At 41.1% G+C, this 27,917-nt stretch overlaps 1 long non-coding RNA gene and 1 pseudogene across 5 annotated transcripts in view; both read left to right on the top strand.

The window, feature by feature from the left end:
• LOC148127173 (uncharacterized) overlaps positions 1 to 27,917 on the top strand; it is a 69,082-nt gene that overhangs the window by 24,831 nt on the left and 16,334 nt on the right. For 2 of the 4 annotated variants that reach the window (XR_015742028.1, XR_015742027.1), the window contains exon 3: positions 100 to 696. The exons of the other annotated variants lie outside the window; for them this stretch is intronic. This is a non-coding gene — a long non-coding RNA (uncharacterized LOC148127173). Of the gene's footprint in view, positions 1 to 99; positions 697 to 27,917 lie in introns of those variants that run through there. 4 annotated transcript variants of the gene reach the window in all.
• LOC148127174 (uncharacterized) lies at positions 13,061 to 18,030 on the top strand (annotated as a pseudogene). Its single transcript, XR_015742026.1, has 3 exons — positions 13,061 to 15,037; positions 16,488 to 16,854; positions 17,083 to 18,030. The product of XR_015742026.1 is annotated as an uncharacterized LOC148127174 (transcript).

Below are 27,917 nucleotides of genomic sequence, written 5' to 3'. Positions count from 1 at the left end.
AGGAAGAGCCTCGCTATTTTTAAACCATTAGCCAATAACAACCCTTAGTTTGTCTCCACCCCAAAGGATTAAGGAAATTCTCTCTTTAATTTATGACAGTTGTAACATGAGAATGACATCATGCCAACAATCTTCTGCAGAATCAACAGATGTCTGAACAGAGAGGACCCCAGAATGTCTGCTCGGCAAGCTCTTGCCCTGGGACCGCTGACATTCAAGGCCCTCGGGAATGCATCGGGATGGAAGAAAAACTCCCAAACCATACATGATGATCAGTCGAAAGCAGAACATTGGCCATTGTTTCATTACATGTTCCCAGCTGGTCTATTTTTCCTACTTTAAAAAAAAAACCAGTAACCTGGGACGGGTAATCTTCAGCAGAAACTTTAGAATAAAGTTTTAGAAAAACCTGACAACATGATACTTCTTTCTGCAACTGAAGTCCATAGAACAAATAAAGAAAACCATGACCAGGTACATACAACTCATCATCGTTCATCATTCAGCTTTTGAAAGCATCCAAAGAGGGGGTGCTCAGTATGAGGAACTGCAAGGAACAGCTTGGGGAGCTGGTGTGAAAACAAAACAAAAATAATAAGTCCCAGAGTAGAAACTCAGCACTAAGTACAAAACCAGAGTTGGCTTTGGACTCCCTGGGCCTCCAGGAAGGCAGGCTCTTTTGCTTAGTAGTATGGAAACAGCCAGCAACACATGCTGCTCCTCTTCCTTTCATTGCGACTGTGCCCCCCCCCCGCCCCCCCTTGCTCCCGTTCACTCCCACTGTTTATATTGCCTTATAGCAATCTTTGCCCTTTCAGAAGATGACTTTCCCCCTCAGGGCACCAGCCAGCTCCTGCTCTTGCGTGCCCCGCTCTGTAGTCTCCCTCCATCTCCCACACAGCTTCAGTGAATGCTGTGGAGAGGAGGCTGGGCCTTGTAATTTATTAACAAGCTGGCAGTTGGCAGGGAATTAATCTCAAATGGGACCCGTTTCTCGATAATGAGGCAAAAAGGTGCTGTGATGATCACACACCACCAAGGTTAGGAGCCATGTTATTATCGACCAGGCATAAAGGCCAGAGAAGTGGGTGGGGGGATGCAGGAGGGGGAAAGAAAGCTGCTTGGCAAATTGGGGGGGGGGGAGATGAATCACTTTCCCTTTCAGGCTCTTGAAAGGACCTATAAATAAATCTCAAAGAGACCAAAATAGCTTCCTTTTCTCAAGAACCTTTTGTTCAATGGGGTTAAGGAAGGGAAATGACTTCATCCTCTGTCGGAAGATGTAGGCCTATAAATACAGGGCAGAGAGAAGAGCGACAATTTCCCATTGCTTGATTTTGAGGTAGAAAAGAAGTCTTTTGCCTGGAGACTGCACAGCTCTCAAAAGTTCTCCCACCTAGAAAACCCCATCTAAGGGGACTGATGGAGCTGCTGCATCTATTATAGCTGAGATAAAATGAACTGTGTACGCTCTGAGGCTCTCCTGACTAAAAGTAGCTTAAAGAAATTGTGGTGACCTCAGCTGATGGCAGCATCCAGATAACTTTCTCATCTTGAAAAATTAAGCATGATCAGCCCTGGTTAATACTTGGATGAGGACTCCAGGGGATTCCCAAGGCTGAAGGTTAGAATGCATATTTGGAAAAGCATCTTGGAAGAAGGCACTTCCATGAGGTTGCCAAGATATGGATTTCTCCTTGAAGTCACCAGGACTGAAACTCAACTCAAAGAGATTTCACCTTTAGTTAGGGCAGGGTTCTTGCCTAACTAAGTGGCATCAGTTCTCACAACACACTCATTGTTTCTTCTTTTGTCTTCTCACTTGAGCTCTGGATTGTTGGAAAGAGGAAAATTTAGGAGAAAAGGGAGCAAGACAGAGAAAGTTTAAAGAACATCTTTCCACTTTTTGACAGCTTTTTAAAAAGGTACCAGGAGATCTGGATGGATCAGGAATCACCTTAGGATGGTATGCAAACAGAGTTTTCCAACCTACCTCATTTGTATGGCCAGCCAGGCTACAAAGTGTAGCCACTTGGCAACTTTTGGCAGACAAACCAACTCTGCTTCCTCTTTCTTGTTAAAATGCAGGGTGGTGCAAAACACTATGAGATTGTTCAATTTGGTAAAAATGACCTATACAAATCAAAAAGGCGTCAGGTGTTTTGGAGATTCTGTTTGCCTTTTAGTGATGAGAACTGATAGACACAGAAAATCGCTTTGCTGACTAGAATGGGACTGGGATGGAAACGCATCAGCCAAATCCAAGGGCCTTGCAGCTGGGGAAAAAGTCAGTCTAGTGGGGAGGGGTGGTGGTAGTGCCTGGCAAACCGTGGTGGCCTCTCTGGGCTGGCAGATGGGATGGCTTCAGGACAAACAACCACTTAGTAACAGCACTAAACTGGGGAGAGGACAGCTGTGATCCCTGGCTGCCATCCTCTGAAAAACACAGCAACTTGTGGTAGGGGAGGAAGTTGCAAAGAGGGGCAAGGGGAATAAGGATTGTGGAGTCACTTTGATTTGGTTTTCCATCTAGAAAAGAGTTTCAGCACAATTCCCTGCCAAAGGAGGGGAGGAGCTGGCCCTAGCAGCAACAGGATGGGATGTGGGAGGGCTGTTTTGAACTGATGTTGGCTTGGCAGTCCCTCCATAAGGGAAGAGGTTGAAAGGGCAGGAAGAAATCACTGCTGTAGTCAGAGCCTTAGAGAGGTAGGTAGGTAAGTAGGATCAGGGAAGGTAGGCATGCTGTCCCACTCACCCATTTAATAGTGGGTTAGTGGGTTTATTTATATTACCCAGCAATTCCCTTCACTAAAAACCCAGAACTGTCGCAGTTAAATCCAACCCAAAGCAGGCCGATGCTAGTCCACAGAGCAATGGCCAGTGAGTCCACAAGGCACTTGAAAGAACCAAACCAGATAAATCCACTAGGCAAAATTAAATTCACAATACAAGAGGGTTCATAAGGCATAATCCAAAGTCAAGGCATGGGGTCAATCCAAGGCAAGACTAGAATTACAATGACCAGGAAACACGCAGCTAGGAAACATATACATTATTCCCAGCATCATCTCCATCTGTCTGCTGTGCTAAATAGCCAGCTTCTGATGCAGCCCATCAAGAGGGACGAGATTGCCTCCTCACAAGTAATTGGGCTGACCTACATTGCTTCTGCCTTTTCTCTGCCCTACCTGTTCTCAGATCAGATGCAGAAGGCAGTTCCTCATCATCATCACTAACCAGCTGCACCTGCATGCTTCCATCCCAAAACTTCAGGGTTGTCCTGCTGCAGCTCTGCTTCAGCCAAATCACACTCAGTTGGCTGCATGGAGCCACTCACCAACTCTTCTCCTGAAGTGCCAGGGCTGGTTCATCCTCATTTGAACTGACACCTGGAGAGGGATCTGGAGAAGCTTTTGGAGCAGGGGTATCAGATTCATGGCCCATGAGGATGCTTAGATCTGATCCACAGGGCCGCCCTGGAAACAATGAAGGACTCGCCCGTGGTGACTCTGCAAGCGAAAATGGAGCTCAGGGGCACTTCACGCAGCTTTGTTGTTTTTTTTAATAAAGTTTTATTTGGGTTTTCATACATACAAAATACAAGTAAAACATCTTTTTTGAAAATAGCATGGTCCTGGGTTGAACTTCTTTATGCAGACACAAAACTCAATTTCATGCTCCTTTTTGTGTTCTACTCCATATCTTATACTATTCTACATTTTCTATATAGTTTTTCCCCTCTTTTAATTTTCTCAATTTTATTTTGATTATTTCATCTCAATTCAAATCATTATGTTTATACTTTTGTCCGTTCTGTTTCAATTTCATATTATCTTTTCTCATTAAATAAGTTTTCTCCTGTAGTTACTAATTGGAGCACGACACCTTTAATTACATCCATTCAACTCTTATTTAAACTTCAATATATACCTTAAGGTTATGACCTTCAATATAATACATAATACATAAGTTCCAATCAAATTATGCTTGGTACATTCTTATAATACACACTATATTCTTTTCTTTTTTAAGGATTATAAATATATGTAATTATAAACCCTCATTCCATTCCAATTCAGTCCTATCATTAATAATCATTAAAATCTTAACATCTTTAACATTTCTTTTCAATTAAATATCATACTTCCTTAAAGACACGTATAATCTCCATAATTAATTTTTCCCTTATTTCTCTTCACATGTTTTGTAAATCATTAAATATTGATTTTGTTACATTTATTTATTGACAAGCATTCCACTGAATTACAATAGCTATTTTATCAAACATTTTAATCATACATTGTTGCATATTTTCTAAAATTATTTCTATTTCTAATATAACAATACTATCTTATGTACCTTTGCAGAATCCCTTTTTCCATTAAGTTTTCACCCATTATCTCTAAATAGGCCCTGTTTCTCTATATTTTGCTTCTGTCCTTTATAATTTCTTTTCCTTTCTTTCTTCCCTCTCATCTTCTCCTTCCCCTTTTTACCCCCTTGTCTCTCTACTTCTAATTCTCTCTTCTGCATTTCCCTCTTCTGTTGCTTTCTGATTTTATACTTATTTTTCACTCTATTTTGGGGGGAAGGGGGTGTTTTTCCCAATCTTAAACTTTCCATTCTCTTTCCCCCCTTTCCTTTTTTTCTCCCACCTAAGATTACTTGTTCATTAAAGATGGCTTCTTCTTTGTCGCAATCTTCTTGTTTTGCAGGCATTTCTTGTTGTTTCTCATAGTTCCAAATCTCCATTTCTAAGAACTGAAATACGAAGCCAAAAGAACCTCTCCCTTCTTGTGCATCTTCTTTGTAGTTTTTAAGTTCCATTTTCAGTTCTTCTAAAAGTGGAGCCATTTTAACTAGTTTTAAACAACCACCCGATTGATTTTAGTCATTCAAATACAATAACCAAAAATCCAGAGATCATCAAGTAATCCAATTAGTCCCAAGCTGTTTCTTCTTATTTCTTTTTCCACTTTCTCTTCCTGGGGTTTTTGTTGTGATGTTTCAGTTAAAATGTATCTTTTGGAAGTCTTGTTGAGATTTTGCTGTAAGTTCTTTTTAATTTCAGGCAGTCTCCTCCCTTCCAGATCCTGCCCTTTTATTCTTTTTCTCTCCTTTTCTGTTTTCAAAAGCTTTTGATTATCCAGAAATCTTTATTATCCCTTTGACTTTTTATTTTCAGCATTAAATGCCTATTAATGTCAAAGTTGATTTTTTTCCAATTTCTTGCTTAAATCACTTAGCTGTCAGTATAGGAAAAGGAGGAAAAAACCCCAAATCTTTTCCCTTTTCTCTCTCCTCCGCAGCTTAAAAATCTTCTTAGGGAACAATGTTACTGGGGTTTTTTTTAATAGTTTCAATTCCAGGGTGCCTTATTTGTACTTTTGCTGTTTGACCTGGTCAACCAAAACTTTCTCTTGTTATCTTCCTCCTGCACATTCTTTTCCAGTCGAGTTCTTCTTTGTGGTGGCCATTTCTGACCACCACTACAACCGCCTTCGGGAAAGGGAGTAATGGCCAGCTGGGGAGGTGAGATGCGGCTCTCCTCAACCCTGCAGGCAGTCTCCCCCTTCTTCACCACCTCTACGGGGTGGCTTAGCCCCGAAACCAGCCAGCTCGGGGCGCTCCAGTGACGAGCAGGGATCGAAACCTCGCAGAGACGAGGCTTTGGTCTGTTGCCGAAGAACTCAAACCGGAAGTCCCACGCAGCTTTGTTTTCACTGTTAAAGGAGGCTGTCATGGCTGAGTGATGAGTGATGTTGAGATGGCCCTGCCCCTGGCCACACACACCCCGGCCCTCCCAAGGTCAAACACAACTTTAATAAAAAATCGAGCTTGATACCACTGGTCTGGAGCAATCATCACAGTAGGTTTGGGATGGGTATTTACTAAAGTAGATAACTCTCCACTTTGATTGAGATTGGTAAAATAGGGATTTAACAAAGGCTAAAGCAGCAACAAGTTGGTAGTGGAGACTACAAATCAATGGCAAGACCCAAGAAAGAATAAGAGGAAAAAATAAGGGAGCGGCATGTATATTGTAATGGGCAGAAAGATAGATCTGCTTTTGAGATGGTGGAGAAAAATCAATTTTGGATACTTTGAACATGGAGAGTGTGCCCCTCAAAGTGTGCTTTCTTCTTTCTTCTTTTCTGCTTTAAGAAAAAGCTAATTTAGAACATCATTATGTCTTCCGCTCTAATCTTCCCTTAGCTGATCTCAGACCTGTGATTAGTCTTAGCCTCTAAGATTTATCCTAAGTCTTAGTTCTGCTGAGAATTTAGGAGCGGGATTTAGAGGGGTCTCTCACAGACAAACACACCACTATATGTAATAAATGTATGGCTCAACATCATCAAGTTCTTTCATGAGGAAATGAAGGGCATGGTCATTTTTGATGGTTTAACATCAGATTCCTTTGACATCTGAAGTGGAGTGAAGCAGGGCTGTGTCCTCACGCCAACTTTATTTGGGATCTTTTCTGCTGTCATGCTGAAACATGCTTTTGGAACTGCAACAGAGGGTATTTATCTCCGGACCAGATCAGATGGAAAACTCTTTAATCTCTCTAGATTGAGAGCAAAGTCCAAAGTCCAGCTGACATGCTTATGGCATTTCCTCTTCGCTGACGATGCTGCTGTTACTGCTCACTCTGCCAAAGACCTTCAACAACTTATGGATCATTTTTAGCAAAGCCTGCCAAGATTTTGGACTAACGATCAGCCTGAAAAAAAACACAAGTCATGGGTCAGGATGTGGATTCACCTTGGGGAGGGGGATTCTACCAGTTCGCACTTATTCGCTAGAACCGGTTGTTAACATTCTAAGCAGTTTGGAGAACTGGTTTTTAGAAGAAAGTACTGGCCTAATCCTGTAAGGAAGGCAGGAAGGAAACATTCTGGTGTTGCTTACAGAAACTGCCTCTCCATTAACCCTTATTACATTCTTGGCAGGACTAGACTTTCTGTCTCTAAAACTTCTCTGAAGTTTTTTTCCCTCCTTTGCTGGTATTTTTGCTTGTGTGGAGTGACCATTCAAAGTTACAATGGCACTGAAAAAAGTGACTTATGACCATTTTTCACACTTACGACTGTTGCAGCATCCCCACAGTCATGAGAGGCCAGGCGAGGAGATGCGTGCCTCGATGTGAATGATGTTGAGTTGGCCATGCCCAGCCAATAACATGACCACCAAGCCATGCCCACCAACTAAACCATGCCCACAGAACCAGTTGTTAAAAAAATTGAATCCCACCCCTTATTCACCTCCCTGTATTACAATCTTTGCATAAGAACTTGAGGTCGTCCATGACTTTCTGTACCTAGGCTCAGCTATCTCCGACACTCTCTCTTTAGACACTGAGCTGAATAGACATATTGGTAAAGCAGCCACCACATTTTCCAGACTTACAAAGAGAGTATGGCTTAATAAGAAGCTGATGGAACATACGAAGATTCAGGCTGAACACCTTTCATATGCACTGTCCAACATATTCTTGGCATTACCTGGCATGACAAAGTTCCAAAAAGCGCGGTCTTGGAACGTACTGGAATTTCTAGCATGTATATACTATTGAAACAGCAACATCTATGCTGGCTTGGGCTTGTAGGGAGGATGGCTGATGGGCGGATTCCGAAAGACCTCCTGTATGGAGAAATAGTGCAGGGAAAGCGCCCTAGAAGGAGACCACAGCTGTGATATAAGGATATCTGCAAGAGGGATCTAAAGGCTTGGGAATGGACGTTAACAGCTGGGAAACCTTGACCTCTGATCATTCAGCTTGGAGGCTAAAGATGCAGCATGGCCTTCTCCAATTTGAAGAGACACTCCTTCAGCAGGCTGAGGCAAAGAGGCAGCTCAGAACCAACGAAATCTGGAGGTTGGACAGGAGACAGACTGTATCTGTCCTCAGTGTGGAAGGGATTGCCACTCTCGGATTGGCCTTTTTAGCCACACTAGATGCTGTTTTAGGACCTCTTTTCAGAGCACGATACCATAGTCTTTTGAGACTGAAGGATGTCAATAATAATGGGCTTTTAAAAAAAAATATAGTCTTACTACATTTCAAAGAAACAATATATAAACTAACATAAAGGAGAAAGGGGGAATAAAAATAAAAATTTAAAAAGTGGCAAAAAACAAAAAATGCATACTAAAAGTGACCTTTGACTTCTTTTAGTACAGAGACAATTATAAAATACAATAACCTCTCTCTAAATTTAAGTAAATACTATCAATACCTGAAAACCTTTAAAATATTAATTTGAAAAAAACAACATTCAAATATTCAAACACGTGGTTTTTTTTATTACATGTGAAAAATATATTATAGCAGTATGAAATTATTCAAGAGAGGTCATTTGTAATCTTGGTCAGAGGCAAAAAAAAAATCCTTTTCCCATCAGTGATAAACACATAATGATAAATAAAATTATTGAAACATTTATGCTTTCTAGCAGAATTCCCAAATCCCCCATGTAGGTGTAAAGTAAACAAACAGCAGCAGAATAGAGAAAGAAAAGGAACAGGCTTGCCCACAAATTAAAATAGTAATTCCTTCAAAGAAAAATAATTCCTTTCAAGCGGCAGGTTGGAAAAATAGATACAAAATGCAAATTTTCTCAATGCTTTTTGGAAAAAGCAATGGTTTCGCTAGCCCTCAGGGATAGGGCATAGCCATTTCAGCAAAGGTCTTATTAGAATCCTGGCAAGTCAGAAGAGAAACATGCAGCAATCACTCAGACTGGTATGTGCAGTTTGGCCAAACAACCAAAGAACCATGGATGCTGCTGTGGTTTGCTCTCCACTTACCAGATTTCTCTTTGTAAGGGACCCCACAGACACTGATGCTACCACCAGAAATATGCTAAGGATGATCACTAGTCGGGGGGGCATGGGGGAGAGAAATAGGGAGGAGGAGGAGGAGGAGATATTCATTCATCATGTCCAATTCTCAACCAGTTCTCCAATGTCCAATTCTCAACCATTCTATAGACCAGTTCTCTCTACATTTTTTGATCTTGTATGGCGTCTTTCAAGTATTTTATTCTCTGGCTGATGTTGTCTAGCCACCATGTGTTTTGGCAGCTTCAGTTCATTTTATTGCTGACTATTCTGAGCATAAGTGTCTTTTCCAGTGAATTGATACACACACACACACACACACACACACTCACACACAATTGCCCTTTATCAAATTACCTTGAAATTTGATACGATCTTGGAAGCTGTACAATAGCTGTTCATAGTTTTGTGTAGTTTCCTTCTACAAAGGAACTTCTCACTGGACTTACTCCAAAAGTCACAGTATTTATAGTACAATCCTGGCTGGACATATTAAGTTGTTTGGACATAAAAGAGGCTTTGCCCATTCCTCAAATAGCTGCAATACTACAGGACAGTGCATGTGCCTATTATAAAATGTAATTTAATCACAAGACAAATTGGGTTGCCCCCTGCCAGTATTTCAGATTATTTATTGTCATTATCTTTTCTATTTCGTGGTCCTGTGAATCCAAGAAAACTATTTGGTGGGGTAAGGGGAAATTGTGGAGGTATGCTACCTTGCAACATGATATTTCTAATTTTATGTAATGTTAACATTGTCTTTATAAAAAAAAAGAACCCTGGTGACTATCAGGCACCCACAGGTACAATATGGGAAGAGAGGTGTCTCAGATTTATTCATTAATGATCCTAGACCTGGATGTACTCACATGGAGTTGTGGAAAGGGAACTTCACGAAGACAGTAGTGTCACAAAAAACAGGAAAAGCCCAAGGGGAACATCAGGTCAGCCAGAAAACAAACTTACATAGGAAAAGGAATCAAATAAAAGTATTAAAGAATCCCTATAGACAAAAGCCTAAGTAATTAAGAAAACTAGACAGATAGGAAAAGGAAACAAAAGATAATTTAGAAAACCCTTACAAACACAGGACATACCAAATAGGCAAAACAAACAGACAAAAGACACAAAATATAAATTACAAAAGGGACAGACAGGAGATTGCCACAGAACAAATATGAAAAACTATCTTAAAGCTCAGACTTCCGGTTGCAGGCTTCGGCAGCAGCAGGAATCTGCGACGCTGCGGGTCCCTGCTGTGCTCGCCGCTGAGGTACCCGCGATCCAACTGGATTTGGGGGTTGTTGCTACCCCGAAGAGGTAGTGGAAGACAGAGGAGATCCGGGCAGGGGTCTGGGGATATCTCAACCCCTTTCCCCAGCCGGCTAGACTCCTTTTTCCTGAGGTGGTGGAGCGGCTGTCAGAAATGGCAGCCACAAAGGAATCTTCAATCGGATAAGATCTGTGCAGGAGGAAGAATCAGAAGGAGAAAGTTTTCTTGGCTGAACTGGGACATTAAGATACTTTTAAACACCCTGGAAACCTGACTTTTGGATTGATACATTTGTTTCCAAAAGAAGTTGTTAAAGCGGCGAAAGTGCTGAAGGAAAGTTTACTCCCCTTCCCTACGGAGAAAGCAAATGAGCACTGAAAAATCTGCTTCTTTAAGGTAAAAATAAGGTCTTTGTTATATAGTAGGAAGGAGAGGACTAAAAAAACCTTTAAAAATTTGTTGGAGGAGACGCCTTGAAGATTATAAGACCAGCAACTAACTGTAATACGGCTTTAGAATATATTTTGGGATTTTGCCCCAGGAGGAAAAACTGCAAAGAGAAGAAGAGGAAATACTTTCTGTTTGTTTGGATAGTTTGATAACTTTGACACTTAGAAATTACTTTAAGACTAAAAACATTTGGGTTGTTTTTAAAAAACTTACTATGGCACTATCTGTGGATGAATTAAAAATGGAATATGAAAAATTAAAGGAAAGAGAACAAGAAGGCAAGGATTCTTTGGGAGCTGTCTTCCACTTTTTAGAAATGATGGTTTCTACATATCAGCAAATACATGAGGAAGAAGGAAAAGAAAAAGAAGAGGAAGAAGAAGCCATTTTTAATGGACAAAAAAGTTCACTTAAGAAAGAAAATAGGAAGAGAGGAAGGAAAAATGAGAATTTAAGAGTTAATAAAACAACCAAGAAAAAGAAAAATAAGGTGAAAAAAAGGCACAATGTTAGAAAGCAACAGAAAAGAGAAACACAACAGAGAGGGGAAGTTAAAAAGGTGGAGGTTGGTGGGGGGGGCAAAAAGACCAGACTGGAGAAGAAAGGGAGGGAAAAGGGGGGAAAAAGCCATAAAGGCCTGAAACAAGATGTAAAAAAGCATATTTTTTTCAGAGATAAAGGATAGAGTATTAAGGAAAGATTCTGCAAGAGTACATAAGATAGTATTGTAGTATTTGCATTTGAAATAGTCCATTGGAATATTATAAGATTTAATAAAATATTAAAATATTAAAATGTTTAATAATGATAGATCTCAATACTCAATAAAATATCAAAGAGAATGTGTAAAATGATTAATGTTTAGTTACAGTTTAACTTGTTATTGCTTTAATGTTATTATAAATTTATTATTTCATTTTTTTATTTTAAAATAATGTACTAAGTAGAATTAGAATTAGAATGGTAATTATATACTTAATGATATTATAAATTTATTATTCCTTTATTTTAAAATGCAACATGTAGAATGTACTAAGCGGAATCAGAATGGAAATTATCTATTATTTTAAGTGTTAATTTAGGGGAAAGATAGAAAGGCGTTACACTTTAAAAGTGACTACAGGGGAAATTTTCTGTTAAAGGGAAGTGATATATAGATAATTGGAAAAGAACGGACAAAAGATACAAGTATAATGATTTTAAAATAAGATGAAATAAACAAAATATAATTAAGAGAGTGAAAAGAAGGGAGAAGTTATATAGAAAATATAGAATGGTAAATAAGATAAGAATGATATATAAGGTGAGCATGAATTTGATATAGGTCTGTAAAAAAAGATGTAACCCGGGGCTAAGCCACTTTTCAAAAGAAGTTTTATATTTTATGTTTTGTGTTTTGGTCAGCTATGTTTAATTGAGAATTAATAAAACCTTGGAGGAATAAAACTAAAGGGAGAAACAATGAGAAACTTGGAAAAGACGTGTATAAATGATAATTAAGGAGGTTTTATGCTTTTATGTCTTGTTTTATGTTTTGTATTTTGTGTGTTTATGTCTGATTGAGAATTAATAAAACCTTGATAGAAAGAAAGATAATTGAATAAAAGTGAAGGGAGAAACAATGAGAAATTTGGAAAATATATATAGGTGTTTAAATGGAAATGTGATAATCTGGAACCATGCTGTATAAATGTTTATATTTGATTGAGAATTAATAAAACCTTGATAGAAAGAAATATAATTGAATAAAAGTGAAGAGAGAAATAATGAGAAATTTGGAAAAGATATATACGTGCTTAAATGGAAATGTGATAATGTGGAACTATGTCTTAAAAAATAATGTTTTATTTGTCTTGTTAAAACTTATAAGTAATTTTTAGAAAGGAGGTTTTATGCCTTTATGTCTTATGTTTTGTTTGTCTTTAAAAAATCAATAAAATTTGTTTATTAAAAAAACCTATCTTAAAGCTAAAAGAGATTAGGAAAAAACCAATAATACAATCTGGTCACCCCATGGAGTTTGCCTTCCGCACCCCGCGGATTTTGCCCTTTGGCAGGAATAAAGACAAACTCAAACAGGATTTGAAACATTAGGCACAAATACAAACACTCACACAAAATCAACTTACAAAGGGAGAAAAGGGTATAAAAAAACAGGGACTTACCATAAGAAGCTAGCTAGCCCAGGAACGCAGACTTCTCACTGTTCTCTGCCTTCCTGAAAAATAAAAAGATCCAGCTTTCAAATGGTTGTCTGTATCCTTGCGCTAGAGCTCTCCCAGCGGGAAAATCGAATCCTCGAAAGAAAGGCATTTTGACACCTTTCAACAATTGGTGACCACAAAGGTTTCCCAGCCAACCCTGCCACCAGACTGGGCCCACAGATCCAAACCCAGCCGGCATGGACCTTCTTTGTCCAGGGACAACATCCACAGACCCAGCCCGGAAGGTATAGGGTAGTAAAGGGAGTCCTTGGGCTTTTCCGCTCAACAGCTGCTTGAAAGCAGGTGAGTACTGCTTCAAATTTACAATCTTACTAGTGAGGGGAGTGGAAGTGTGAGTGTACCAGGTGTGTGATTGTGGGTTTTCTCTGCGGAAACAGCGGGACCTCACCTCCTCCATGATTGCCAGCTGCACCCCAGCCAGCTGCTAGCTCAAACACAAGCCGTGACTGGCTGGATTTGGGAACGCAAGGGGTGATCATGGAATGTGAGTCCTTCTGAAGGACGTAAGAAAAACCGAGCAGGCTGCAAAAGGAACTGTGTAGAGTTGTAATTGCAGGAATGTTCTAATCTCAGATGGCAAACCTCAGATAAATAATGTTTCCAAGCAAATACAACTCAGGCAAACAAAGTCACTAATCTAAAGGAGGATTAGAGAGAGGAAGTAAACATATGTTAGACTTTAACTAGAGATAATTAATTGTGTTAATTACTATGCTAAACAGTAACAAAAGTTAAGCAGTAACCAAAGTTAACCAATGATGGAGGATAACTAAAAATGTGTATAAATGCAAGACTAGACTCCAATAAAGATCATCATGATTCAGTTGATCATGATCAAACACCTCGACTGCCTCGTCATTACAACAAGTGGCGCATGAACAGGGACCCTCTTACTTCGTCCGGCAAGGATTTGGTGCACCTTCAACCCTTTGTGGTTTCTTCAACCTTTTGGTTTCTGTAAGTATGGGGTCTTCGCTTTCTGAGGAACAAAGGAAATATGTAGATGAATTAGGCTATTTGTTGAAGAAAAATAATACTGAGGTACCACAGAGAAATCTCTTAAGGCTGGTCCAGGAGATTGCAGCTCAGTGCTTATGGTATCCAAAAGAGGGGTCTTTAAAATTAACTGATTGGGAACGTATAGGGAAAACATTGCATACTGAACCTCGAGCAAAAATAGAAGTTTTGCATGTGTAGCATTTATGTAGAAATACAATTGAAAAATTTGGTCACAATGAACTTTCTCTTTTAACACCTCCACCTTCACGTTATACTAATGCTGTCATTTATCCCCCTTCTTCACCTGAATATATGTCTTCAATTCCCTCAGCTCCTGCAGATACAGGGCAAAAGCCTCCTGACTCTATTGTTCAGTCTTCTTTTCAGAAAATGGTTGAAAATTGTAAAAAGGATGCCTCTGTCTCAGGAACAGAACTTGCAGAATTACTGTCTGTTTGTCCAGTACAATATCGTCCTGGTCAGGGGCCACAGCTTGGACTGCAAGTAGCAGAATGGGAGGGTCTGCCTTATCAGATCTTAAGAGAGTTAAAAAAGGCAGTTACAGACTAGGGGATTAGTGGTAATTTTACAAGAGGACTTGTAGAAGGAATAAAAAATGGTTATACAATGATCCCTGAAGATTGGAAGCAAATATTACCTGACTCCTCCAGCAGTCTCTCTCACTCCTCCCCAGCCACAGCTGGTAGTGCTGGGATTGATTTAATCACTCAAGAGGAAATTAAGTTTAAATTTCCCATGGAAGTTAAAATAGTTCCATCTCAATTTAAAGGTCCTCTTCCTTCAGGATTAGTTGGCTTAATTTTGCCTTGTTCTTCTGCACACAAAAAGGGCTGTTTTGTTGTGCCTGTGGTAATAGATTCATATTACACTGGTATCATTATGATTCAGATTTGGATGAATCTTCCTCAAGTTCTTCCTTGTAATTCTTCTGTTGTTCAGTTGTTTCTTCTTCTATATGAAAATCCATCTCCTGGTATAGGTAATTGTGGGGATGCAGGATTTGGATCAACTTCTTTATCTGTAGGCTTACTTCATCGGCTGAACTCCTCTCTCTTCCTAAATAAACAACCATTTCAAGGGGTATTGGATACTGGAGCCGATGTTACTGTCATCTCCTCTTTACAGTGGCCAAAAAAGACAGTTTCTTCATTGTGGAGAATAGGAGGTTCTACAGCTGCTTGGCAGAGTGTTCAAGAAATTAATGTTATAACACCTGCTGGTAAGTCCTTTTTCCTACAACCATGCATTCTAGATATTCATACTAATATTTGGGGCCGTGATATCCTTTTCTTCTTAATGCCCATTTGATTCTTCCTCTTAAATGGCTCTATTCTACACTGGTTTGGGTGGAACAATGGCCATTATCAAGGGGAAAACTTGCTGCTTTACAACAATTGGTTCAAGAACAATTGGCTGCTGGTCATATAGAACCTTCTACTAGTCTTTGGAATACTCTTGTTTTTGTTATATGATTTCAGAATCATATCAGATAGCCTTTTCTCAATATGTGGGAAACTTGTTGTATTCTTTACCCAAGGATCCTAGAATAGTGGTTACTACTACTTTAAATCCAGCCTTTTCTTCCATTTTTGTGCGAAATCCTATTTCTAAAGCTCTTACAGTTTTTACTGATGGATCACCTACAAGGGGTGTGGTTGTCTGGCAGATTCAACAATAATGGTATTCTAAATTTACTGCCACGCAGACTTCAGCTCAACGTGCTGAGCTGGCTGCTGTGATTTTGGCTTTACAATTGTTCACTGACCAACCTATTAACTTGATCGTTGATACTCAATATGTGTATTTAGCTATGCAATCTCTTCCCTTTTCTTATTGTGCTCTCTCTTTGGATAAGAATTTGTTATCCTTGTTTTTATCTTTAAAGAATAGTTTGGAAACTCGCTTGTATTCTTTGTATGTAGAACACATTCAGAGTCATACTCCCTTTACTAATGCCTTGACTGAAGGAAATCGGAAGGCAGATGAATCCTTAAAGGATGTTGTGTCTTTGTTTGTTGATCCTGTTGATAGCCATTCTTATTTTTATCAAAATGCCAAATCGCTTGCAAAGCAATTTAAAATTTCATTATCTCAAGCCCGGGATATTGTCCGTCCTTGTCCAGCTTGTCAGCAACTGGCAGTTCCCTTTCCAGTGTTGGGTGTCAACCCATGAGGAACCCAAGCCAATCAAATTTGGCAAATGGATGTAACTCAATCTTCAACCTCTAAGCCATACTGTTATCTTCATACGTCTATTGACACTCATTCACATTTCCTTTGGGTTACTGCTTCAAAACATGAACGTACTTCAGATGTTATTTCTCATTGCCTATCCTCTTTTGCTATAATGGGTCGGCCTTCTCAGTTGAAAACTGACAATGGCCCCACTTATATTAGTAAGGAATTTCAAACCTTTTGTCAGAAATGGAATATTACTTTAGTGCATGGAATTCCTTACAACTCTCAGGGTCAAGCTATAGTTGAGCGAGCTCATCGTACTTTTAAGGCATTGCTTCAGAAACAATTAAAAACTGAGTCTGGCCCTTACCATCTGCGAAAGATTCAAAATCTCATTGCTGTAGCATTATATACTTGGAATTATTTAACCTTTTTAGATTCTCTTGCAGATTCACCTGTTAATTTGCATTTTCAAACTACTGAATCTTTAGCAAGGCCTTTGGTAAAATATCACCAAGCTCCAGATCCAACCTGGAAAGGTCCTACACCGCTGATCACCTGGGGTCACAGTTATGCTGCCGTGGAAGATCCTTCTACTGGACAAGCAGTGTGGGTTCCAGTGCGCTGTGTTTGTCCATATCATGGCATGGCATCAGGGCCTTCACAACCCGATTCCGGATTTCAATCTTCATCTGAACACAGAAGTCCGTCTCCCAAGGTCGAAGCACCCGCAATCCATCACTTGGGGCCAGATTAAATCTACTACATATCAAGCTCAACAACAACTGCAACAGGCCTCATTACCTCAGACTCTTGAAAATCTTGTTGCTGCTGTTTTTGCTATTATTACTGCTAATTCTGTTACAATTTTACTTTGTATTTTCTTGTTTATGGTTAATGGTGTTTCTGCTCAAAATGACACTTCTGTGGTCCATCTTAACCCTAATTTGTGGGTTCGTCGTGCCCAATACATGTTTATGACCCATGGCACAAATATTACTTTATACTATGAGCCCCCAATGGTATTTGGTCAAATTTCTTTTACCCCTAACTTGATCATGTCTTCTACATTTATTGTCTCACAACTACAATCTATTTCACACTCCTGGCTATTTTCTAAACCCCCTATGCAATTGAATTCTGTCCGTTGGCGTTATTTGAAAGTTAGTCAATTTACAAGGGGTCTGTGTTTCTGTTGTCACGCTAAACACACTTGGCTTCATAATTGGTCTGATTATGATGCTGCTCAGCACATATTAAAAAAGCTGGGGAATTATAGTTATTGTTCTAACTACTATTGGTTGTCAGGTACCTTTAATTCTTCTTTGCATGGAATTAATATAGCTCCTGATATGTATCCTGAGAATTTTCTTATTTTTAATGTCTCTGATCAATCTAATGCAGCTTAAGGATCCTAATATGTGGTTCTTTTTTGATATATATGCCACTAATGTTCATCTTCAGAATTTTTCACTCTTTGAATAAAACTATTGAGGATGAGCTTGCCAATTTACAATCATACATTCAAAATAATATCCATGCTCATTACTCACCTTTTCAGTGGCTAACCAATTGGCTCCCTGATTGGTCGTGGCTCAGACAGTTTTTCTTTTATGCTATAATTATTATTGTACTAATTGCAACCTGTTGTTTTATTCAATGTATTCCAAATTTATTCGCATTGTTTCGTCCTGCTTCCCCCTCTCTTAATCCTCTACAATTGCGATACATTCATAAGTCTTTGAATACTCCATTTAAAATAAAAAACAAGGATATGTAGAGTTGTAATTGCAGGAATGTTCTAATCTCAGATGGCAAACCTCAGATAAATAATGTTTCCAGGCAAATACAACTCAGGCAAACAAAGTCACTAATCTAAAGGAGGATTAGAGAGAGGAAGTAAACATATGTTAGACTTTAACTAGAGATAATTAATTGTGTTAATTACTATGCTAAACAGTAACGAAAGTTAAGCAGTAACCAAAGTTAACCAATGATGGAGGATAACTAAAAATGTGTATAAATACAAGACTATACTCCAATAAAGATCATCATGATTCAGTTGATCATGATCAAACACCTCGACTGCCTCGTCATTACAACAGAACTGGTGTTAGGAAATAAAAAAGCAGAGGAAAAATATTTCCGGTGCATCCCGCAAGCAAAGCGCTATGCATTTAGAAGGGGCCCGTACTGGCTGCTTGTAAACAAAATTGGAAATAGTTTGTCTAAAAAAGCAGAAAAGGTCCTTCCAGATCCCCACCTTTAAGGGAGATCTGAAAACTGATGGCTGAGTGTAGGGAGGGGCACATACCGGAGCTGCTAGGAGGCAGACGGTCCTCCAAGATCCCCATTTTTTAGGGGGGGGTCTTAAAACTGATGTCTGAGTTTCCCTAATAAAAGGGGGCCCGTACTCCGTGTGTAGGGAAACCAGAGTCCTTTCCAGACCTTTTTTGTCTGAAAACTGACGGCTGTAGCCCAGCTAAACCAAAGTAATCCCCACATCAAGCAGGGAATATGGGAAGTTGTAGCTCAAGGGCAATGGAAGAGACCACCTTGGATAAATTACTTGAGGCTTGGGACAAAAGGCAAGTGCCTGTCCTGACTGGAATGCATAAAAAAGAAGCAAAAATAATTTGCAAAAAGTGGGCTTTATTGCGGGATGACACGGGTAGACAAATTTGGCCTGATAGCGATACTTTAGATTATAAAACCCTGAAAGCACTTAGAACACACATTAAACCCAGCCAAATACCCTATTGGTACTGCTGGCCTGAAATGACTAGGACCAAAGACCTGACTGAGGGAAAAGATCAGGAAAAACCTGAAACCCATTCCCTGGAAGGAAAGCCTGAGTCACGGATTATGGCTCCCCTTTTAAGCAAACCAGTGCCAGGCAGAAATAGGGGACAATTAGAATACGTTTTTACCCATACTCTCTTCTCTGCCTCTGATTTCGTCATCTGAAAAAAGGATACCCCAGCTTTCAGGGCTGATCCTCAAACAGTAATTCAAACCCCGAAATCTATCATAGACAGCCATAATCCATCCTGGGGTGATATGACCCAGCTGCTACAAGTCTTTCTAACTAAAGATGAACTATTAGCTGCTACAAGTCTTTCTAACTAAAGATGAACTATTAAAATGATTTGAAAAAACAGACCAAATAGCTAAACTACCAATGATCCCTGGACAGGCAGCCCCAGCCCACATTGCATGGCCAATACATCGCCCTGACTGGGTCTACAATGATACCAATCACTGGGATGAATACACAAGAGCAAAAAATAACTTACTAGAAGCTTTAGAGGAAATAGGTAAAAAGCCTTTAAACTGATCAGAATTTCAAAAAACAACACAAAGAGAAAAGGAAAACCCTGATTCCTTTTGGGTCTGCCTGTCAGAAGCAGCTATTGCATATGCCCATCTAGACCTTAGCTGACTGAAGAACCAAAGGATTTTAGCTTCAGCCTTCGTGGACCAGTCCACCGTGGATATCAAAGAGCATTTCCACCGCTTTGTCTCTAACTGGCCAACCTTAGAAATAGCAGAGTTGCGCAGGATCGCTAACTTTGTCTATGATCAAAGAGACAAACTGAAAGAGGAAGAGAAAGATAGGAAAAGGAGGATAGAAAGACATGAGGACTTAAAAATGTTTGCTGTAATGCACCATGATGCCAGACAAACACCAGGTAAAACCCCCTATAATTCAAGGAAATGCTGGCATTGTGATAAAGCAGGATGGCCGCAAGGCAAATGCCAGCATTGCTATAGGTGCGGACAGGAAGGGCATTTCAGCAGGCAATGTAGGCAACACCTTTCCCGCAACCGGTATCACCCACCACCTAGAAACATGAAGCCAGGCAATAATCCCGTCCATTACACTGAACAACAAAGCTTTAATCATCATGCACCACCCAGCGCTCTTTTTCCTCAAATAAATCATAACAATGGACCTCAATGGGAGCAAAGAAGGGAAAATGACCTGCCCCTTTCCTGACTAAAACATGAGAATGAAAACACTGAATTCATTGCTACCTCTAACGGGCTGGCCATTCCACTAAAAAACGGCCCTGAAGGGGAACCCATTGTCACCATTCTTATAGGAGGGAAAAAATACAATTGCTTAGTTGACACTGGAGTTACCTCTTCATTAATTACTGAACCACCATATAAAGCTTCAGTGGCTGAAGGGGCTTCGGATAGCATAATGGGAGTGGGGGTGGGGGAATAATCCCTGTAGAATTTACCCACAACGTAACTGTAGAACTAGGACCTTTCACAGTAGACCATTCCTTCACTATTTGCCCCCAGTCCCCACTATCCCTACTAGGAAGGGATCTCCTATGTAAAATGGGAGCTACCATAACATGTGGCAAACAGGGGCTGCAATTGGAGATCCCAGGAAAAGGCACACACAAGACAATCATGCTGATAACCAGCAACACAGGGCTTCATGAAGATTTAAAAAGCCTGCCCCCCTCCTTATGGGGCTGGGATGCATCAGAAGTGGGACTACTTAAAGGAGCAACACCTGTTACTATCCAAGTGAAACATGGACCACCTCCATGTGTGCCCCAATATAAAATCCCTGCAGAGGCAATTCACCCCATAAAGGAATTAATACAAGCATACCTAAAGCAAGGAGTTCTCGTTAAATGTACCTCTCCCTGCAATACCCCCATTTTCCTGTAAAGAAATCTACAGTAGACAAAGATGGAAACCCCATCTTTAGATTTATGCACGATTTGTGTCTCATTAATAACCATGTGATACCAAGAGCCCCCATAGTGCTGAACCCATCAACTATAATCACTGAGGTGCCAGCCTCAGCCACCTATTTTTCTTTCATAGATTTGTGCTCTGCTTTTTTTAGCATTCCTATGGACCCAGCATCCCAATATCTATTTGCCTTTACTTGGCAAGACCAACAATATACCTGGACTCGATTGCCACAAGGCTGATTCCCCTACCTTATTCTCACAAATATTAAGGGCAGACCTCTCCTCCATTTCCCTACCACAGCAGTCCACTTTGATCCAATATGTTGATGATTTACTACTGGCATATCAGACCAAGCTAGCAAGTAAAACAGACACCCTATACTTACTTGAAGCCCTGGCAGAAAGAGGGCACAAAGCTTCCCCTTCCAAATTACAATATTTAAAACAAGAAATAACATATCTGGGCTACATCATTGCACCAGGAATTAGAAAATTGGCCCCTAACCGGGTAGAGACCATTTTAGCCATGAAACAACCCCAGACAAAACGACAAGTAAGAGCCTTACTGGGAGTACTGGGCTTCTGCCACACATGGATCCCCTGGTTTGGAGAATTAGCCCGACCATTCATTCAACTAACAGGCAAAAACATGCCTGACCCCATTGAATGGTCCAAACCTTTGGAAAAAACACTTCAGACCATGAAACAAACCCTGGCATCAGCCCCAGCACTCGGGCTACCTGACTATAGGAAACCTTTCACCTTGTTCATCCATGAAAAATTAGGTGTTGCTTCTGGCGTTCTGACACGCCTTTTGGACACACACATCGACCAGTCGCTTACTATTCTGTAACCCTAGATCCAGTAGCTCAAGGAGCTGTCCCCTGCTTAAGAGCCATGGTGGCTACAGTAGAACTTGTGAAATGATCTAAGGCTTTAGTACAGGGGTGGGCAAACTACGGCCCGCGGGCCACATCCGGCCCATTGGTCTGTCCAATCCGGCCCGCCCCTGAAAAAAAATCGCTGGGCGTGGCGTATTGCCCTGTGCCGCGTGGCCCCCAAAGCTGCAAAACAGTGCGGAGCACTCTCGGGGTAGGAAAGAAAAGAAGAACTTTGCAAAGGCCTCGGCTGGGAGTTAGAAATCACCTTCGAGTGTGACCTCTCCGAAGGTGAGTCCCCGCCGATCCCCCCTTTTTTCCCAGGGCTTCCAGGCTTAAACTTTGCAAAGGCAAAGTTTGCAGGTGGGAGTGTCTTCCCACCGAGGAGCGGGAAGGGTTCTGCCCAGCAAGCGGGCAGGCTGCTTGGAGCGGGCTGCTTGGAGCCACCTAAAGCTAGGCCGCTGCTGGTGGAGCCTTGCCCTGCCTTGGTGCCCTGTTTTCCGGCTCGGCGGTCCTGCTCGGTGGCACTTTAAAAGCCCTCCTCCTCGCATACACGCCCGATGAGCCACTCACCACGACAGCGGCTCCCAGCACCCAAGCAACTTCCCAGCAACTTGTGGTGTCCTTTTTCCTCGTGGGCACTCGCGCCTGGCCCCAAGCCACGCAGCGGAGGGGAAACCCGGAGTGCCGCTGGGTCGCCTCCTCCAAGCAGCCCGCCCGCCCGCCGGGTGGAACCCTTCCCACTCCTCGGCAGGAAGACGCTCCCGCCTGCAAACTTTGCCTGTGCAAAGTTTAAGCCTGGAAGCCCCGGAAACCCGAGCAACTTCCCAGCAACTTGCAGCTTCCTTTTTCCTCGCAGGCGCTCGCGCCTGGCCCCAAGCCACGCAGCGGAGGGGAAGCCCGGCGGGCGGGCGGGCTGCTTGGAGGAGGTGACCCGGCGGTGCTCGGGCTTCCCCTCTGCCGCACGGCTCGGGGCCAGGTGCGGCGCCTGAGAGGAAAAAGCAAGCCGCAGTTGCTGGGAAGTTGCTCGGGTGTTGGGAGCCACCGTCGTGGTGAGCGGCTCGTCGGGCGCGTACGTGAGGAGGAGGGCTTTTAAAGTGCCGCCCAAGCAGGACCGCTGAGCCAGGAAACGGGCACCAAGGCAGGGCAAGGCTCCACCAGCAGCGGCCTAGCTTTAGGTGCGCTTGGATGCCCCTGAGCGCGGTTTGCTGTTTGTTCTCTCCTGGGACTCGCGTTTGGAAAGCGTGGAAAGTAGTAGCAGGAGCAGCCGCGGTGTTACTTTTTCTTATATATAATATATATATAATATATATATATATATATTATAAAGGCCCATTATAAAATGCAGCAAATTATATATAAGAATATATATATATATATATATATATATATATATATATATATATATATATATATATATATATATATAATATTCTTATATATAATTTGCTGCATTTTATAATGGGCCCTTTATAATGGCCTTTTATAAAATTGGTTTGGCCCTCGAACGCAGATCTGATTTTCCATGTGGCCCCCGACAGAAATTAATTGCCCACTCCTGATTTAGTACTAGGACATCCACTATTGCTGAAAGTCCCCCATGAAGTTTTTGCGATTCTCTTAAGGAGCCAGACACAAGCTTTCACTCAGCAGTGTTTGGCTCAATATGAAGCTGAACTTTTTACCTCTGATCACATTACGTTTGAGAGATGTAATACTCTAAACCCAACTACCCTGCTCCCCACAGAACAGGAGGAAGGTAATCTCCATGATTGCCTCCATTTAGTGCATGAAGTGGAACTACCCCGCTCCGATTTAACAAATGCCCCGCTACAAAACCCTGACATTGAACTCTTCACAGATGGTTCCTCCTACATGCACGAGAACAAAAAAGTAACAGGAGCAGCTGTAGTCTCCCTACAAGAAATCATCTGGGCTTCCCCCCTTCCCACAACGCCCAAGCAGCTGAGCTTATAGCTTTAACTAAAGCTTGCGAAACTGCAAGGAACCAATCTACTAACATCTATACAGATTCCAAATACGCTTTTGGAGCGCAACAGGAGCTCTATGAAAACAACAGGGTTTTTTAACTTCAGCGGGACAACAGGTAGTACATGTACCATTAGTAGCCAAACTATTAGAAGCCATCCAATTACCACAAGCGCTAGCAGTCATACATTGTAAAGCCCACCAGATGACTCTATAATAACAAAAGGAAACCAATATGCAGATGAAACAGCCAAATGGGTGGCAACCAAACCTCTACCTCACACCATCATGACACCAGCCTTAACAACTAAACCAGAACTACCATACAAACAATTTCTAGATAAAGGGGAATCGGAACAATGGGGAAAAAAATTCAGCAGTTTTTGAGCAAGGATTTTGGAGAGTCCCAGATGGCAGACCCATAGCCCCATGATGTCTCCTTAGGTTAATTTGCTAAAGACTACATAAAAAGGGACTGTGGCACACAAGCTATGGTAGATGCCATCAGAAGGGTATGGTATGCACCTGGAGCCTATAGTGAGGCTACAAGAATAGCCACTACATGCCAAACCTGCCAAGCAAATAATACCACCTCCAGAAAAGCAATTCATGAAGGAGGAAGACCCTGGGCACAGAAACCATTTGAAAAGATCCAAATGGATTATATACAGCTACCTAAGGCAAATGGGTATCAATATGCTCTTGTTTGCAAGGACCAACTAACCCACTGGGTAGAGGCCTTCTCATGCTGCCATGCCACTGCCCTAGAAACAGCCAGACATCTCCTCAAAGATATTGTGCCTAGGTTCGGGGTCCCCACCATTCTGGACATGGATAGGGGAAAACACTTCATAGCACAAGTCCTCACACATCTATTCCAGGCCCTGGGCATTACCCAAAACCTCCAAGTGCCCTAATCTCCGACATCATCAGGAGCCGTGGAGAGAGAAAACAAAGAGGTGAAGACCCTACTGGGCAAACTCTGTCAGGAGACACACCTCTCCTGGCCACAAGTGCTCCCAATTGCCCTCTTTTATATCAGAACTAGACTAAGACAAGATATAGTATTTCCCCCTTTGAGATCCTTTTTGGTCACCCCCCCCCCCCAATACCCTACAGGGCCTAGATCCTCATTCCCTTTGCTTAGATAGGGGGGATATGGTTCTCTCTTCTTATCTTACAGCCCTGCAAAAGAGACTACAGACCCTCTGGACCCAGAGTGCGCTGACACAGACCTTACCCCTGGAAGAAGCCCTGCATCCATATGAGCCAGGAGATTGGGTGTGGATCAAGTTCTTCACCAGAACCTCACCTTTACAACCCAGGTGGAAAGGACCCTACCAAGTCTTACTAACTACACACACAGCCATAAAGGTTGCAGAACGATACTCTTGGATACATTGGACACATGCAAAGCCAGCAGTCACAGACCATAGCCAAACTCCACCACAATCAATCCCACCCATCAAACTCAAGAAAAATCTGGATACAGATCAGTGGACGCTTGCAGCATTCTTCAATACCACAGTTGTGAACCACACAACTGTGAGGAACCAAGTGCAAACGTTGAATTACACAAAACTGGACTCCCAGGTGCTGAGTTATAAAACTCTATTTTATTTTATTTTTAATTTTTCTCTCACCCTCTCCATTTTTTTCTCCCCCCCTTTTTTTCTTCGTATTTTTTTTAACAAGGAAGAGACTTCAGCCATACCTTTTAGTAATTTTTGAGACTTGACCTATACCTTTTTTTACATGTTATTGTTACCTTTTTTTTACATTGTACAAAAAAAGGGGGGGGAAGGAATCTAGCAATGGGAAACATGAAATGCAATATATACTATGTATTATTATCTGTAACAATTGTAACACTTGTAACACAAGCAACTGCGTTCCTGGAACCAAAGCTTATCCCAGAGAAAGGAAACGTATGGGAATATTTAGCAAGGGAAATACTCAACACCACTAACTTTTGCTTAGCAGGAGGGAAATCAGTCAAGGACATCTTAACCACATGCCTAATGGGAGTGGCAACTAGACCACATAACATCATTAACTACACCACATTTAAAAACCTTCCTGACTCCTACAAAAGCATTTTTAGCTGGGGCCACTCTACAAAAACCAAAGACCACACCATGTACACCCTACACATTGCTGCAGTAACCACCTCTGAGAGATGCTTTAATGTCACGGTGCAGCACACCTAGGGTCACAGAATGCACCAGCCTTAGCAACACAGAACTAAAATGCAACTACACAGAGACCATATCATTCTCATATAATTACCTGAAGCTCCCACCAGGGTGGTTTTTCCTTTGTGGCTTAAAAGCCTACTCATACCTTCCTGCAAATGCCACCAATGGCCCTTGCACCTTGGGAAGGTTAACCATGCTTATGCCATCCTTACAGAGATGGCACAGGAGAGCCTTCCAAACCCTAGACTCAGACTGTGATTCCAAAGTCTCCCTTCTCACCAAAGCAGAATATGTCTCATTGGCAATATCCCTAGTGGGGGTACCTGGATTGGCAGTGCGAAATTCTAGAAATTTGAATAGCCTAGCCTGTACCCTAGCAAAAAGCTTGAATTTGACCTCCCATGCCCTGGATGCCCTTAACAGAGAACTGAGGGAGGTCAGAGAAGCCACCCTGGAGAATAGGGCAGCAATAGACTTCCTCCTCTTGAAGCATAATTATGGCTGCGAAACATTCCACGGGATGTGTTGCTTCAACCTAGATGAAACCTCAGGACTCGTAGAGTGGGACATCCACCACCTGAAAGAGCTAGCTCAAAATATTGGTCATGAGCAATCATTCCTAGACTTTTCATGGCTCTTCTCGTGGATACCAGATCTCCATTGGCTCAAAATCCATATAACAACCATAGTCACTATTTGTGTCTTTGGAGGCCTCATGTGTTGCCTCTGTTGATGCATACCACCCTGCCTTAGCTGCCTAAAGGCCTGTATCCCCTCTCCGAAGAGAAAATCAAAGGGGAGACAGGGGGCCATGATGATGATCCAGATTGATCACGAATACCAAGTATACCCAGACACTCAATCAGAGACTGCCCTCTAGAGAAAAAAAATAAAAAAAATAAAAAATGAAGAATTGTGGAAAGGGAACTTCATGAAGACAGTAGTGTCACAAAAAAACAGGAAAAGCCCAAGGGGAACATCAGGTCAGTCAGAAAAGAAACTTACATAGGAAAAGGAATCAAATAAAAGTATTAAAGAATCCCTATAGACAAAAGCCTAAGTAATTAAGAAAACTAGACAGATAGGAAAAGGAAACAAAAGATAATTTAGAAAACCCTTACAAACACAGGATATACCAAATAGGCAAAACAAACAGACAAAAGACACAAAATATAAATTACAAAAGGGACAGACAGGAGATTGTCACAGAACAAATATGAAAAACTATCTTAAAGCTAAAAGAGATTACAAAAAACCAATAATACAATCTGGTCACCCCATGGAGTTTGCCTTCCGCACCCCGCGGAGTTTGCCCTTTGGCAGGAATAAAGACAAACTCAAACAGGATTTGAAACATTAGGCACAAATACAAACACTCACATAGAATCAATTTACAAAGGGAGAAAAGGGTATAAAAAACCAGGGACTTAGAGCCTAGCTAGCCCAGGAACGCAGACTTCTCACTGTTCTCCGCCTTCCTGATCCAGCTTTCAAGCAGTTGTCCGTATCCTTGCGCCAGAGCTCTCCCAGCAGGAAAATCGAATCCTTGAAAGAAAGGCATTTTGACACCTTTCAACAGAGTGTCCTGAAATTCTTTTTTTTTTTTTGAAAACAATTTTATTGATTTTTTAAAAACAAACAAAACAAACAAAACACAAAAACATCAGCTCTCTTCCATACATATATACAAACAATGTGTCGGTTGGTTTTGTGCATTCATTTCGTAGTCTCAATTACAGTTACATTACATAATAACTCGTATTATCAATCCAAACTTATATATCCTAGTATCACTATTAGAAAATCATTTGACTATAATTTTATTCATTCATACTTTATGAGATAACTATAATTTAGGTAGTTTATTCTATAACAAATCATATAATCATACCAAATCTATCCTAAAAACACTTTATAGATATGATGTCAAATAACAAAAGAAAAAGAAAAGATATTCCTTGTTATCTAACATTCTAAATATTCTATTATTATATTTTATCATCCAACCATTGATAGAAAAGGCCCCAAATTTTATAGAATTGTTTATCCTCTTGCTCTCTAATTTCAAATGTCAATCTACTCATCTCAGCACATTCCAATATTTTCTTAATAATTTCTTCCTGCAATGGTAT

This window comes from Pseudonaja textilis, chromosome 2 (genome assembly GCF_049901715.1).
Source record: "Pseudonaja textilis isolate UNSWEBS1 chromosome 2, rPseTex1.2, whole genome shotgun sequence".
In the NCBI taxonomy this organism is placed as follows: domain Eukaryota; kingdom Metazoa; phylum Chordata; class Lepidosauria; order Squamata; family Elapidae; genus Pseudonaja; species Pseudonaja textilis.
Note: the sequence above shows the minus strand (reverse complement) of the source record. Positions and strands in the feature narration are given on the sequence as shown.